Here is a 14,494-nt window from a genome sequence, read left to right as displayed (position 1 = left end):
GGCTAGAAATAAAATCTGTTGAGCTGTTCAAAAGTCTTCTCTGTACCAAAATGCCCTGCAAGTCCTCCACTGTGTTTCTCTTTGATTAAATTCTCTCTCATTGAACAGTTTGGTATGCACAACTGGTTTTTCTTAAATAACAGTCCATCTTGTAGGAAATAGTCCAGCCACTTGCTCCTATCCGCCAAAACAGGATTTTTACAAGCCTCAAATGCCTCTTTAAAATCTGAATCGGTCTCATATAGTTCCTTAAGAAAATCAAAACCCAACACTTGGATTTGACTTTCTTGAAGCAATACATTTCTTCTACTTAAGGCATCTGCAACTTTGTTTAACTGCCCAGTTATATGCTTCAACACAAAATGAAAGCCTTGAAGATATTCTACCCATTTAGCATGTCTCTGGCTGAGCTTAGGCTGCTGCATTATAAACTGCAATGCATGGTTATCTGAATAAAGAATAAATTCTTTTGACATTAAATAATGCCTCCACTTCTTTAATGCCTGCACAACTGCGTAAAACTCCTTATCATAAGAAGAATACTTCCTTTTTGCATCATTTAGCTTTTCACTAAAATAAGCTATCGATCTATCTTCTTGGCTTAAAACTCCTCCAATTGCTTCTGCGCTGGCATCACACTTAACTTGAAAAGTTTTGTTAAAATCAGGAAGAACCAAAACAGGCTTTTCAGTTATTTTCTTCTTTAATAGCTGAAAAATTTTCTTGGCCTCAACAGTCCATTTAAATCGCTGTTTACCCTTCTTTATGGTCTCAATAATAGGTGCATTAATCTTACTAAAATTCTTAATGAATTTTCTTTAAAAACTAGCAAGACCATGAAAGCTCCTTACCTCAAAAACATTTTTGGGTGAAGGCCACTCCATAATTGCTTTGATCTTCTCTGGATCCATCTTCAACCCTTCAGCAGAAATAACAAATCCCAAGTACACAAGCTCCTCTTTCATGAATAAAACTTCTTCAGATTCAGCAATAGTTTTTCTTGCTGTAACTTTTGTAAGACATAATTTAAATGCCTCAAGTGCTCCTCCTTGGACCTGCTATAGACTAATATATCGTCCAGATATACTATTACAAATTTACCAATGAACTCTTTAAGAACTTCATTCATAAGCCTCATTAATGTACTTGGTGCATTTGACAACCCAAAAGGCATCACTCTCCATTCATATAATCCTTCATTTGTCTTAAAAGCGGTTTTCCACTCATCCCCCTCTCTTATCCTTATCTGATGATACCCACTTTTAAGATCTAGTTTTGAAAAATATTTTGCTCCAGACAAGCAATCCAATAAATCTTCAATTCTGGGTAGCAGAAATCTGTACCTAATTGTGATCTTATTAATGGCTCTTGAATCTGTACACATTCTCCAGCCTCCATCTTTTTTTGGGCTCAGCACTGTTGGCACTACATAAGGACTTAGGCTTTCTTTGATCAACCCCTTGTCAAGCAATTCTTGCACCTGTTTCTTAACTTCTTTATTTTCTGCAGGAGTCATTCTATATGCTGCTTTGTTAGGTAGGCTTGCTCCAGGAATCAAATCTATATGATGACTGATTCTTAGAAGTGGCGGTAATTCATTAGGAAAATAATCAACAATAATATCACAATAATTCTCCAGCTTTTCTTGAATTTCAATGGGTAAATCAGAAACTTTAGTGGAAGTCATTATTACCTTGGGCTTGCAAATTACAGCAAAATTTACCTCATTTTCTTCAATCTGCTTCAGGTATTCCTTTCCTCCAAGCAACAGAGTTTTTGGATTAGTCTTCTGTCCCGGTACATCTTCTTCTTACAAAGGTAGCAATGTATGATTGACACCATCCTTTCCAAACTTGTAGGTGTTTCTTTTCCCATCATGTATGGCTCCTCTGTCATATTGCCAAGGTCTTCCAAGTAATATGTGACACACGTCCATTGGCATCACATCACAAACAATTTTATCTTTGTACTTGCCCACTTGAAATTCCACTTCACACTGTTCACTTACCAACAGTTGATGTCCCTTTTGCAACTGTGACACCTTATAAGGTGTTGGATGTTTCATTGTCTTCAGCTTCAATTTCTCCACTACTTTTGTAGAGACCAAATTATCAGTGCTGCCACTATCGATGATCATCTGGCAACATTTCCCTTGAACTTTACACACTGTCCTGAATAAAGTCTTCCTTTGTGGTGGTTTAGCCACCTCCTTTGCTGGCTTAAGTAGAACTTTGTTAACTACCAGAGATTCTCCTCTTTCTGGTGTATTTTCTTCTTCTGCTACTGCTGCCACTGGTACTTCTCCCTCAGCTGGAGCAATAATTGCATTCCTCTGCTTTGTTTCTGCATTCTCTGGGCACTCAAAATCTCTATGTCCTAGCTTGTTACATCTTTAACATCTTATTTCTTTGCCTCTTCCTCTAACTCCCTCTTCCTCTTGCATCACCTCCTATGGGTTCATGCTGGGTTGAGCTACTACTAGCTCCTTCTTTAGGTGTTGTAGATCTTCCTCTACCACCTTGACTTCCTTTTCCTCTGAAAGTCCCTCTCCCTCTGGCAGACTGCTTCCTCATGAGTTTTTCCTCAGCTTTCAGTGCTATCTGATAAGCTTCCTCTACTATTTTAGGAGACAACAGACTTATCTCATCCTGAGGCCATTCATATATCTGGCCACCTTCTCATCTGTATCTTGGGCTTCTCCAGCTCTTACGCTCACTTTATAGAATTCTTCTGTATATTATTTTACTGTTAAAGCTCTCTGTCTAAGATTTTGCATTTGTCTAAACAATGTTTGCTGATAATTACTTGGAAAAAACTTACCTCTTAACTTTGCTACCATTCTGCTCCAATTCTTGATTGGCTGCTTACCAAGTCTCTTCCTTTCTGCCTGCACACCATCCCACCAGAGCGCTGCATGGCCTTTTAACTTGGTGACAACAAACTTCACTTTCTTCTCATCTTCTGTTTCTTCATAATCGAAGAATTTCTCCATGCTATTAATCCAGTCGATCAATTCTTCTAGATTCAGTCCTCCTTGGTATACCGATACTAATTGGTTCCATGGCCTGGCTGTGGATTTCAAAACTGACTGAAAGAACCTCATCTCATGAGTAACCTGTACAGCTTCCTCCTCTTCTGTAGCTTCAACTTCGGGTTCACTGACATCTCCATCATCTATGTTTCTATCTGAAGTTAACGCATCCAATCTAGTTCGCAGCTCTTTTACTGTTTCCATTAATTCGGCATTTGCAACAGGCCATCCTCTTTCACCACGTCCTCATCCTCTTCCAACTCTAAAAGCCATCCTTCTCCTACTCCTGAGATTCAATTCAAAGTCAGTTGATGGCTCTGATACCACTAATGATGGTGTGGGTGCAGGTGTTAGGGACAATCTTCCCAATCTGACAGCAAGTTCTTCTATATCAGCCTCAATTTTCTTTCCTGTTTCTTGTGGCGTATCAGTCATTAAATGATAGCTTCATTATTTCCTCCGAATCCCTTATACCTTGTAATTTGGCAAAAACAGTGGCTTTACTCCTATTGGGGTAGTAATTCCAAAAGAATTACCTTAAAACACTATCGGCGCTTTAAAGAGGGATTATACACCCAAACCCCAATATTGCGGCTTTACACTATCGCACGGTAATTCTAAAAGAATTACCTTATAACACCATCGCGACTTTATATTGTCCCTTTTTCCTTCCCCGATGCGATATCACATCGACGATTGCTATCAGCGGAGCTCTATGGGGTCAGGCCTCCGATATGCCACGGACCCGACGGTCTTTAAACTCCCTCCTATATTGAGTTCGGGTCCGATATATATCGGCGGTTCGTTAATGTAATGGATCTTGCGGACCCGCCGAAACCATTAAACTGCAATATATTATATTTCGGGTTCGGTTCTCGGAACGTACAGTTCTGAGTTTTTGGACCCGACGCCCCTTCAATTATTATATATAATGTTTCGGCTCCGGATTTCGAGGCTCTCCACTTGGTCGTGCTATGGGCTCCTTTCAGACCCGAAAGATTTTATAAGCCATGCTCTATAATAGATTGGCTCCAGGACTTTGGAGCTGATACATTCCACTGTTAATAAGCCTTTTGATGCGATGCGATATTGGTTCGGACCAGATAAGGGTTGGAACCAATATTGATAATATTTCACGTCCGCCCACTTCCGCTTAAGGGAAAATATTATAATTTCTCTGTGTAAACAGAGTTCTCCTCTTTCTTTGATCAAAGTGACTATAAAGGCTCAGCAATCGCCACAATAAAAAGAAAGCGGCCCTAATGATTAACCACACAGTAATTGCATCATGTGGGAAATAGTAAAGCAATATAATACTCTCAATACACAGTGAGATAAGCTACGCATACATATTGACAGAAATCATTTATTAGAATGCTGAGAGAAAATTTTTAAGTATAGTAATGCTCAGGCACTCGCTCCTCTCTTCTCTCTGAGAGTATCGCTGCCTCTTTATTTATAATTAAAGGATAGGCCTTCTCGGTCCTTATCCGTTACAAAAGCATGCTTTACATGGGATGATTTAAAGCGTAAAAGCTTTATTACAGCTTATCCATCTGTGACATAAATAGCATGTTTTATTCTCTACTTTATCCTATTTTTAACTAAAAAAAAACATGGAAATTGCAGGCTAAAGGACCCCACTCCCTTGCCTGTAGATTTTTTGGATTTTTGGAATAAGTTGGAAGATTTTTTTTTTTCTCTGAGTCACATGCTCCCGCATCATGTTTGGAGAAAATTTCTTGGAGAGAAGATTGGTGTGTTTTGAAAGAAGACTTGGTGTTGGTGTTTACAGGTATATTTGCAGGTGTTATCCAAACATCACAGTGGTTGCCATCAAGTCCAAAGGGGGAGATTGTTGGCATTATGACTAGTGTGTTGTCCTTGATTTCAACCTGATTTATAAAGATGTACATTATTTCAACATTATGATGATTGTGGAACTAATGAAAATTGGTATAAATGTTACAGATGATGTGGATAGAGAAATGGAAGATGGATGGAAATTTAGTGAAATTTAAGAAAGTGTACGTGGTTTCTATGAAGAAGGGTCGCGTACATAAGTAGGTCCTGTGAGTAAATTTATGTACAGAATCCAAACCATAGTATTATGGATACCAAGGGTTATTACCATAGCATATTTCTATAGTAATTGGAGTGACAACTGTTATTTTATCTCATCAAATAATACTAACGTAATTACCAAGGGATTTACCAAAGGTATTAGCTAAGGAAAAATATATATAATGAGATGGAGATCAAGGAATTAGGTGTGCAAGTTATGGGTTATTCATGTGTAATCTGATATGAAACAAGGATGTACCAGAGAGAAAGGAGATGGCTCAGATCTAATAGATCTAAAAGTGTAGTGAATACTAATGATTATACTTTCTTGTTCTGTTTATGATTGTAGCTAACAATGATACATATGTAGTGATAATGATACTCTGATGTGAATTTGTGATAACGAAGTTTGTGCAGTATGTGTTGTGGTTGTAGAGAAAGTATGTTTTAGTAATTTTAGATCTGCATGCTATTTTTTTTTTTGTATAGTTGCGTACACATGCAAATCTGGTTTCGTAAAGTCACATATAAATTTTGTGAATTTATACTATATCTTGAGATCTGTATCTGGGTGTTATGCATGGTAGTCGTGTACATATGCTGATATGTTTCATGAATGCTGCATATATGTTGTAGGGTTTGCAATGCTATTAAATTATGAAATTTGATAAGTTTTTTTGTTATTGTTTGTTGATGAAGTCATGATCATGATGATCTCTGTCTGACAATGTTGATTGGGTTGGTTGTTCATGATTGGAATATTGGTTAGTAATGATGCTATAGTGATCTGTGATTGGATCAGTGACCTGTGATTAGTTCAATGATCTATGTATGGTTCATTCAGTGTTGCAGTGATTCATGATGCAACAGTCAATGATTTGATAGGTGTACACATGTGTGATACAAAGGAAGTGCATATATACGTGGGTTTTATTATGAACAATGGCATATACATTATGAAGTATGTAAATAGGTTTTGTGGTAATAAAAAAATGTTTCTATGATGGTTAAATAGTGTATGGCTTATTTATGAGTGGTTGGTATGATCTAGTTATAATAGTTTATATTTGTTATGGATTGGTTTGATCTAGTTGCAATGATTGATTGAGATTCAATTTAGTGATTGGTTTCCTAATTATACAATGATTCAATTATCTCTGCGATTGAAGTTTAGATTCATTATTCAGTTTGGTATTGAGCATAATGAAGGGTGTGGGTCCAGTATGAAAATATGATGAAAGGTGGCCTATTAGTTTTGATGTTTTGAGTCAGGTGGAGCCATTATGAAATATTATGAAACGTGGTCCATGAAGGATGATGATGGTTGGATATTTTAGTGAGGGAGTCAAGGCTTCCTTCCAATATTAGATGGTAAATTTGTTTTGGGGGTAGGATCTCCCTTCTGGAAGGAGCTGATAAACAAGGTCAGGGCGGTTGTACTTCCCATCCAATGGGTGTTGGAGAATGAGTGGAGGTTTTAGCATCTTGTTGGTGGGTGCCTGTGTGGTGGTAAGAGTCTACACTAGTACAAGATCTAATGAAGTTTTCTTAATAATATAAGAAGAAGACATAGATGATGGTAGTAATGGTTTTCTCCCACATTAGGTTTCAACCTAAAATCCTGGTGTTCATATGTGTTGTCATGCATCTGCTCTTTACAACATACTAAATGTCTGGTGAAATTAATAATGCACTGGTTAAAGATAACCAAGTGATGGAAGTTATGATAAATTAAGTAATCTGAATATATGTTGATTGCATCCACTGGAGTCATGTACATACACTAGTTGCATGAATAAAAATAGAGTACATGATTTAGAATATGAAATGAAAAGTTCAAGTGGATTTAAAATACTGATTAACACCTCCCCTCCCAATATTTTTCCCAATAATGGCTTCTCCCATATCGGAGTGGTGGAACATGTAATGAATCATCCTACATAAGTTGACTTTGATAATATTCTAGTTGTGTTGATAGAAGTGATATGAAAATCAGTTTGGACTCGGAATTTTGTTTGGGATGAAATATTTTAGAACTATCTACATTTCCTCTTCTGTAATTGGCTTCAGTAATAACTCATTATCCTTTTGAGAAACTAGAAGAGGGATACTTTCCAACATTTCTTCCTCAACCTAAGGAAGAGGGGGATTTTTTCAAAATTCAAGTTTTTCTAGTGTTGATAACTTGCTTCCTCATTGATACTATTAAATGAGGAAATTTCTTTCCGTTCCACCAAATTCATTTAACATTATTTTTCTGTAGCCTCATTTCTTATTTCTTATGGAAAAATTTTGTATTTTTGTCACCCTCCTTGAGCTATAGAATACTATATTTAATCCTCCACATTTTTTCCTATTCTTTCAAGGTGGAATGATAAGATTCAAATCCACTAAGATCTCTTTGGAGTGTAACACCCTCCTCCCACATTTACCCAAGATAACAGACCAACCAGCGTAAACATGTGACATAGAGTTACTATGATATGATTCAAATCCCCATGTATAGTTAACGAAGTGGAACCAACAAGACAAGACCAATCTGACCTTCCTTAGGAGCTACAAAACCTTTAGGAGATAACCAAACCTTGTAGGTTCCCAACTCCTGAAACATTTTCATGTTTTACTAAACTAGACCCCCAGTCGCTCCCATGAAAAGCCTTCCATGTGACTCAAACCCTCTAGTTGCCCCACAACAAGGCATCAATGTGATTATGTCCTTGTTCTAGCAGTTATGTGCAAGAAACCTTGAATTCTAGGGAAACTTTTAGGGACTAATATTCATAGTTGGGCTAATTTTCCATCTTTTTCCTAAAAAATGATTCACTAATTTCCATATTTTTCAAAAAATGATTCACCCAAATTATATAGTATAAAATTATTTTACCTCAAAAATCGTCAAAATTTTACATAGAGACTAGATAAAATTATTAGAAATTTTAATAGCTATGAAAAAATATCAATAATTTTTTTACATATTGCATATTATGGACTAGTGAGATTCGCAAAGGCTTCTAAACTTTAAGATAAATTTCCATTCTTAAAATTTTCCCTACTGAATTTTGAGCCACGTTTTCAAGGCTAGGACTCAAGCCTCTGCCCAAAACTTCATCAAACTTACAAATTAATAGATAACATTGAAATAAGGTGACTGATGCAAAAAATTGAACAAGGACTTGACCTGACCCCTACCAACCATGATAGGAATTTCGACAAACATGTCATAAACATAAAATCTATAGGTCATAACAATAGATCTAAGCATAGGGGTCTCATACTTATCTAAGAATAATCAAGGAGGACTAATATATCCTCCCAATCACTGCATTGTTATCTATTACGACATTCATTCATTAATATTTTATCTACTTGCCAAAACATGATGAGAGCGATATATCAAGTTTATCATAAAACATGCTTTTAACAAACAAATAACTAGAGATATATAACCTTCCTTTTCTCCATGTACTAGAGATATATAATTTGTTTCAGGTATGTAGTAGTTTATAACCTTCCTTTTCTCCTATTTTCCATTATTTTCATAAATAAAATGCCAATTAATGCCTCCTTCCTTTCCAACTCCTTTTCCAATTTCCATTTCCATTTATTTATCACAAGTGATCCCTATCGCTATGTTTTTGCCAAAAATTCATCTTGGAATGTGTGTCCCATGACGTTGGTTATTATTTTTCCTTTACTAACTTTATTACATGGATATTTGACCATGGCTATTACATAACCCTACCCTTGGGGGAGCACCATCCTCTGTGTTCAATGACACCTACAACCAGAAATACCACTGAAAAAAACACATACTTCCCATGGAGCTTTATAGCTTTGCTCATTGCAGTATTTACAATGAACAACTTGTTGGAAAGAAAACCAGAATGAAAAACAGAGAAAAATAACAACATGACAACCATACCCCTTATTGGATCTTTATAATGTAGTTCATGGTTGTTTTTACATCCATATCCATATATACATATAACAAAAGACATCCACTCAACCAACAAAGAGTGAAGGATACATAGCCTGTATCTGATCAGCCATCTCCCATGTAGCTTCATCGAGCCTAAAGTGCTTCCACTGCACTTTAACACGCTGGATTGCTTGATTCTGAAACATGAGAGTCTTTCTCTACAAAATTCACTAAGGTTTCAACTAGAATTCTCCTTCCAGCTCCACCTGCAATACAAACCAGTCATTCACATGATCAACATATCTAACATACTTCTTAAGAAATGACACATGGAATACATCATGCAATTTCATTATTGGAGGTAGGGAAAGTCGATAGGCTACTGGTCCAATCCTCAAGGAGATCTTCTTGGGCTTGATGTGTAATTACACCTATTCCCCAACTTGAAACTCCTTAAACAACTTGTTATGATATGCATAACTCTTCTATCTATCCTATGTTTCCTTTAGATCCTTCTTGATTGCCTTCATTTCCCATTCCATCTCTACCAACATGTCTAGTCCTATCAACTCCCTGTTCACGAGATCACCCCAACTGATGGGAATATCACAACTCCGCCCATAGAGTGCCTCAAATAGACTATTCCTTAGAGACTCTTGATACCCATTGTTATAAGTGAACTCAACCAGTGGAAGATAATCTTCCCACTTTCACTGCTAATACATTTTCAATATGTCCTCCAAAATACTATTGGCCCTCTCTATTTGTCAGTTAATCTTCTGATGATAAGCTCTACTGAAGGCCAACTATGTACCCAAACCTACAAACAAATATTTCAAGAATGGAGAAGTGAACTTGGCATCTTCATCTAATATGATCTTCTTTGGTATGCCATGCAACCTCACTATATCTCTGATAAAGATCTGTGCTACATCATTAGAGAAATAAGTAGACTTCACTACAATGAAGTCTACTACCTTTGTCAACCTATGCACCACAACCATAATATAATCATGTTGTCTAGATGTCCTTGACAAACCTATAATGAAATACATGGAAATGACCTCTCATTTCCACTCTGGAATCATAATCAGCTGTAGTAATCCACTTGAATGCTTACACTCTGCTTTTACCTATTGAAAATCAAAGCACCTAGCCACAAACGCTGCCACTTCCTTCTTCAAATTTAGAAAATAATAGAAATTATTCACAACTATTAATGTATTATGATATCTTGGGTGACCTGAATATGGTTTAATATGAAATTCCATCAAGATAAGATTATTGAGATCAATGTTGTCTCGCACATAGATCCTGTCCCCAAATATAACCAAACCATCCGCTATGAGATGATAATCCACATCCTAATCACATGTACCCTTCTATAACATGTGCATAAGATCCTTGTAACTATCCTCTTGTTGCCCTTCCTGGAAGATCTAATCCTGTAAATCTATCCCATAGAAGCTCATAGATACTATGTGATTTACATGTATTCTCCTACTAAGAGAATCTTCCACCCTGTTCTCTTTCCCATTAATGTACCTGATATCAAAGTAAAACTCACCGATCATGGCCAACCATCTATATTTCTTGGCATTTATATTTAGTTGTTCAAACTAGTATCTCAATCCACTATGGTCGCTCATTAGTACAAACTTCTTACTGAGAAGGTAGTGCCTCCACATCTTCAAATCATGGATGATTTCCGCCAACTCAAGATCATGTGTAATATAATTTTTCTCATTCTCATTTAGTTTCCTTGATTCATAATATACCATATGGCCCTATTGCATCAAGACCCCACCAAGTCCTTTCTTGCAGGCATATGCACACACCACAAACTCTTTATCTAGATCTGTAATATTTAACATTGGAGCATTGGTCAACAACTGATTCAATTGCTCAAAACTGGCTGCACATTCCTCTTTCCATTCAAATTTCTTACCTTTCCTCTGCAATGATATAATGGGATAGGAAATCTGGGAGAAGTTCCTGATGGACCTACTATGATAACTTGATAACCCCATGAATGATCTTACCTCATCCACATTTCTAGGAGCTACCTGTTCCATGACAAATTTTATCTTTTTCGGATCCAATGCTATTCCTTACATGGAAACAATACACCCCAAGTAATGTACCTCTATCTAAAAGAACCTACATTTTCTAAGCTTGGCATACAAATGACACTCTATTAGAAATCTCAATACTATTGCTAAGTCAAGAGAATTCCCATCACCATGTTGCTCATCTGATTGGTAGGGAGAGTCTTGTGAACTATAGTCTACCATATTTCTAGCCATCTTTGATATTCTCTTCCTATAAATATATCATGACATCTAAACCAAACCATAAACATAACTAACATACCTCAATATAGTTTAGGGGAGCATGTCACATCTGCAAGACCAACCACATTAGCACAATACATGTATAATCATAATCATCACAGTATATAGACATCATATCTATAATTATCATAGTTACCATGCATATATAAAAAGCACATAGACTCCAAGAATAATAATAATATATGCAATTGACATGTATGCATGAAAACACATTCATCCAAAGAGAAAGGGAAACCAGACATCAACAAGGAGATCAAAACCATGCTCTGATACCACTCTATAACACCCTCCTTCCACATTTACCTAATCTAACTAGCAAACCAGGGTGAACAAGTGACTAAGATTTACTATGATATGATTCAAATCACCATGTACAATTGAGGAAGTGGATCTGATAAGAAAATACAAATCTAACCTTCCTTAGGAGCTACAAAATCTTCAGGAGACAACCAACCCTTCCAGGTGCCCAACCCTTGAGACAACTTGATGTTTTATTGAACTAGATCCCTAGTCACTCCCATGACAAGCCTTCCCTGTGACTGAGACCCTCCAATCACTCCCACAATAAGGTATCCATGCGAATGTGGCCCTTTTAAGGCAGTTATGTGCTAGTGACCCTGAATTTTGAGCCACTTTTCAGGGCTAGGACTCAGGCCTCTTCCCAGAACTTCATGAAACTTCTAGAATTTGTAACTAACATTGAAAAAAGACTACTAATGAAAAATTTGAATAAGGAATTGATGTAACCCTTACTAGACATGACATGAATTTTCGTCAAACATATCATAAACATGAAATCTACAGATCATAACAAAATATCTGAGCATAGGGGTCTCATACTTATTTGAGAATCATCAAGGAGGAATAATCTCTCCTACCAATAGTTGCATTGTTATCTATTATGTTATTCATTCATTACTATTTCATCTACTAACCAAAACATGATGAAATCCATACATTAAGTTTATCATAAAACATGATTTTAAACAACAAATAACTAGATATATATGAATGATGAAACAACCACTAAAGCCACATAATGAAAACCACATTTAATCATAAGATACCAAAGGAAAAGGAGCTTACATTAACATATGAAAATCCAATCATGTCAGGGACTACCACATACCACCCAACCATAGATTGGGTTGAACAAAATCTCTCTTTTAGCCAATCACCCTCGTGCCATATTCCAAGCATGAATGCGGGATCTCATAGAATAACCAAAATAAAACCAAACCATGGCTTCTAGAGGATAAACCACCTCAACTCTCAACTAATGATTCCACCTCACGGTCGTATATCACTAACCATCACCATATCAGTCTCTACCCAAGTTGTCCATGGCTCCAAAGTGTTTGTTCCAACCAAGGCTTCCATGACTAGTAACTCAACCCACAGTTGTTGTCGGGCTCTAGAGTGTTTGTCCAACTAGGGCTTCCAGGCCTAATAACTCAACCCACCAAGGGATCTAGAGCATTTTTCCAACCAAGGATTCCAGGATTAGTAACTCAAACCAAGATGTTACAGGGCTTCTAGAGAATTTTTCCAACCAAAGCTCTAGGAAATAATAACTCAACCCATAGCCATGAGGAACATGAACACCAACCAAAAAAAAAAGAGGAAAAACCCGCAACACCATGGCTATTTGGGAAATGGAAATGCTAGGAAAAACCACTGTTAATATAGGAAATCCTCTATGCCAATGACAAATCATAATGAGGAAACCACATGCATGTGCCATGCATGCCAAAACTAGCAATCAAATCATACATGCAATTTAATACTTGCAGAGAAATCAAACTGTATCTTTCCTTCTTTTCCTTTTCCTTCTTGCTCCAAATGCCAAGTATGCCACACTCCTCCAAGAGTGCTCCAAGAAAAATCTAAGTCTCCGAGAGTATGAGAGAGAGAATAAAAGAGAGAGCTCCAAGCTAAAACTGACAAAAGATGTGTATTGATCCTCAGAAGCCTTTTTATTAATGAGGTATCTATTTTCTTCATTTTCCATTATATTCCTTCAATTTCCTCCTCACTTGCAACTTGCAACCTTTCACCTTCCTTTTCACAAATTTTCCTTTATTTTCATAAATTAAATGCCAATTAATGCCTCATGTCTTTCCAAAGCCTTTGTCATTTCATTTGTTGATTTCCATAACATTTATTAATCACAAGTGATCCCCATCACTTTTTTTTTTCCAAACATTCATCTTGTAATATGTGTCCCATGACCTTGGTTATTATTTTTCCTTTACTAACTTTATTACATGGATTTTTGACCAGGGCTGTTACGTGAAGAGAGAGTTTTGCTCCATTTTTTGATGAATTGCTTCAATATATGATTTGAGCAATATTATATCATTTTCTATAGCTTTATACTTTTATTTTTCCCAATGTTTTAGGTTTACTTTAGCCACCATAATATTCTATTACTAGACATAGATAGGGGACCTAGTGAACTAAATGGTCCAGGACTTGGAGATAATATCATATAGGCCTTTTGAAGGGATCCAAATAGGATTGAAATGAAATGGAAGAGGTCCATAATCTGTTAGTTCATGAAGTTCTAAAATTATGGGGCTTATGGTTTGAACTTCGCCAAGCCACTTCTCTCGAGGATAGAGAGAAATGTTGAACCAGAAATTCACTACTTACCATAAATATAACATTACCATCATGTTCCGTAGTCTAACCTTCTAGTGTTCCACATGAATTTGATTTTTGTTATATTGATATCTAGCAAGTCCAAATGAATTATTATATCTTCCATATGTTCTCTAGATGGATATTTGAGTTGTGATCCACCTCTTTCCTTCCATGGATGCAAAATGGTATTAAAATCACCCCTAAAAAAGTTGAGATTGGAGGATTGAGTTAGATCATCCTTTCTATGAATATAATTCCAACAAGTAAATTTTACTTGATAAGAAATTGGCATGTAGACATGAATAATATAACATACATTTTGTGGAGCGAGATGGAGAAAGTTAAGGGATACTGAACGTGGATATTCCCATTATTAAATCTTCTTAAAAATTAAAGGGTACCAAAGAGTGTAGAATCCTCCTAAGAACCTTTTCAACTTGTTTTTGAGGCCTCACTAAATGTCCATAAAATTTTTCCTTT

The sequence above is a fragment of the Pinus tabuliformis genome, chromosome 3_2 (assembly GCF_031772625.1).
Source record: "Pinus tabuliformis cultivar Carrire ecotype Pingquan chromosome 3_2, CPIR1, whole genome shotgun sequence".
Lineage (NCBI taxonomy): Eukaryota > Viridiplantae > Streptophyta > Pinopsida > Pinales > Pinaceae > Pinus > Pinus tabuliformis.
Note: the sequence above shows the minus strand (reverse complement) of the source record.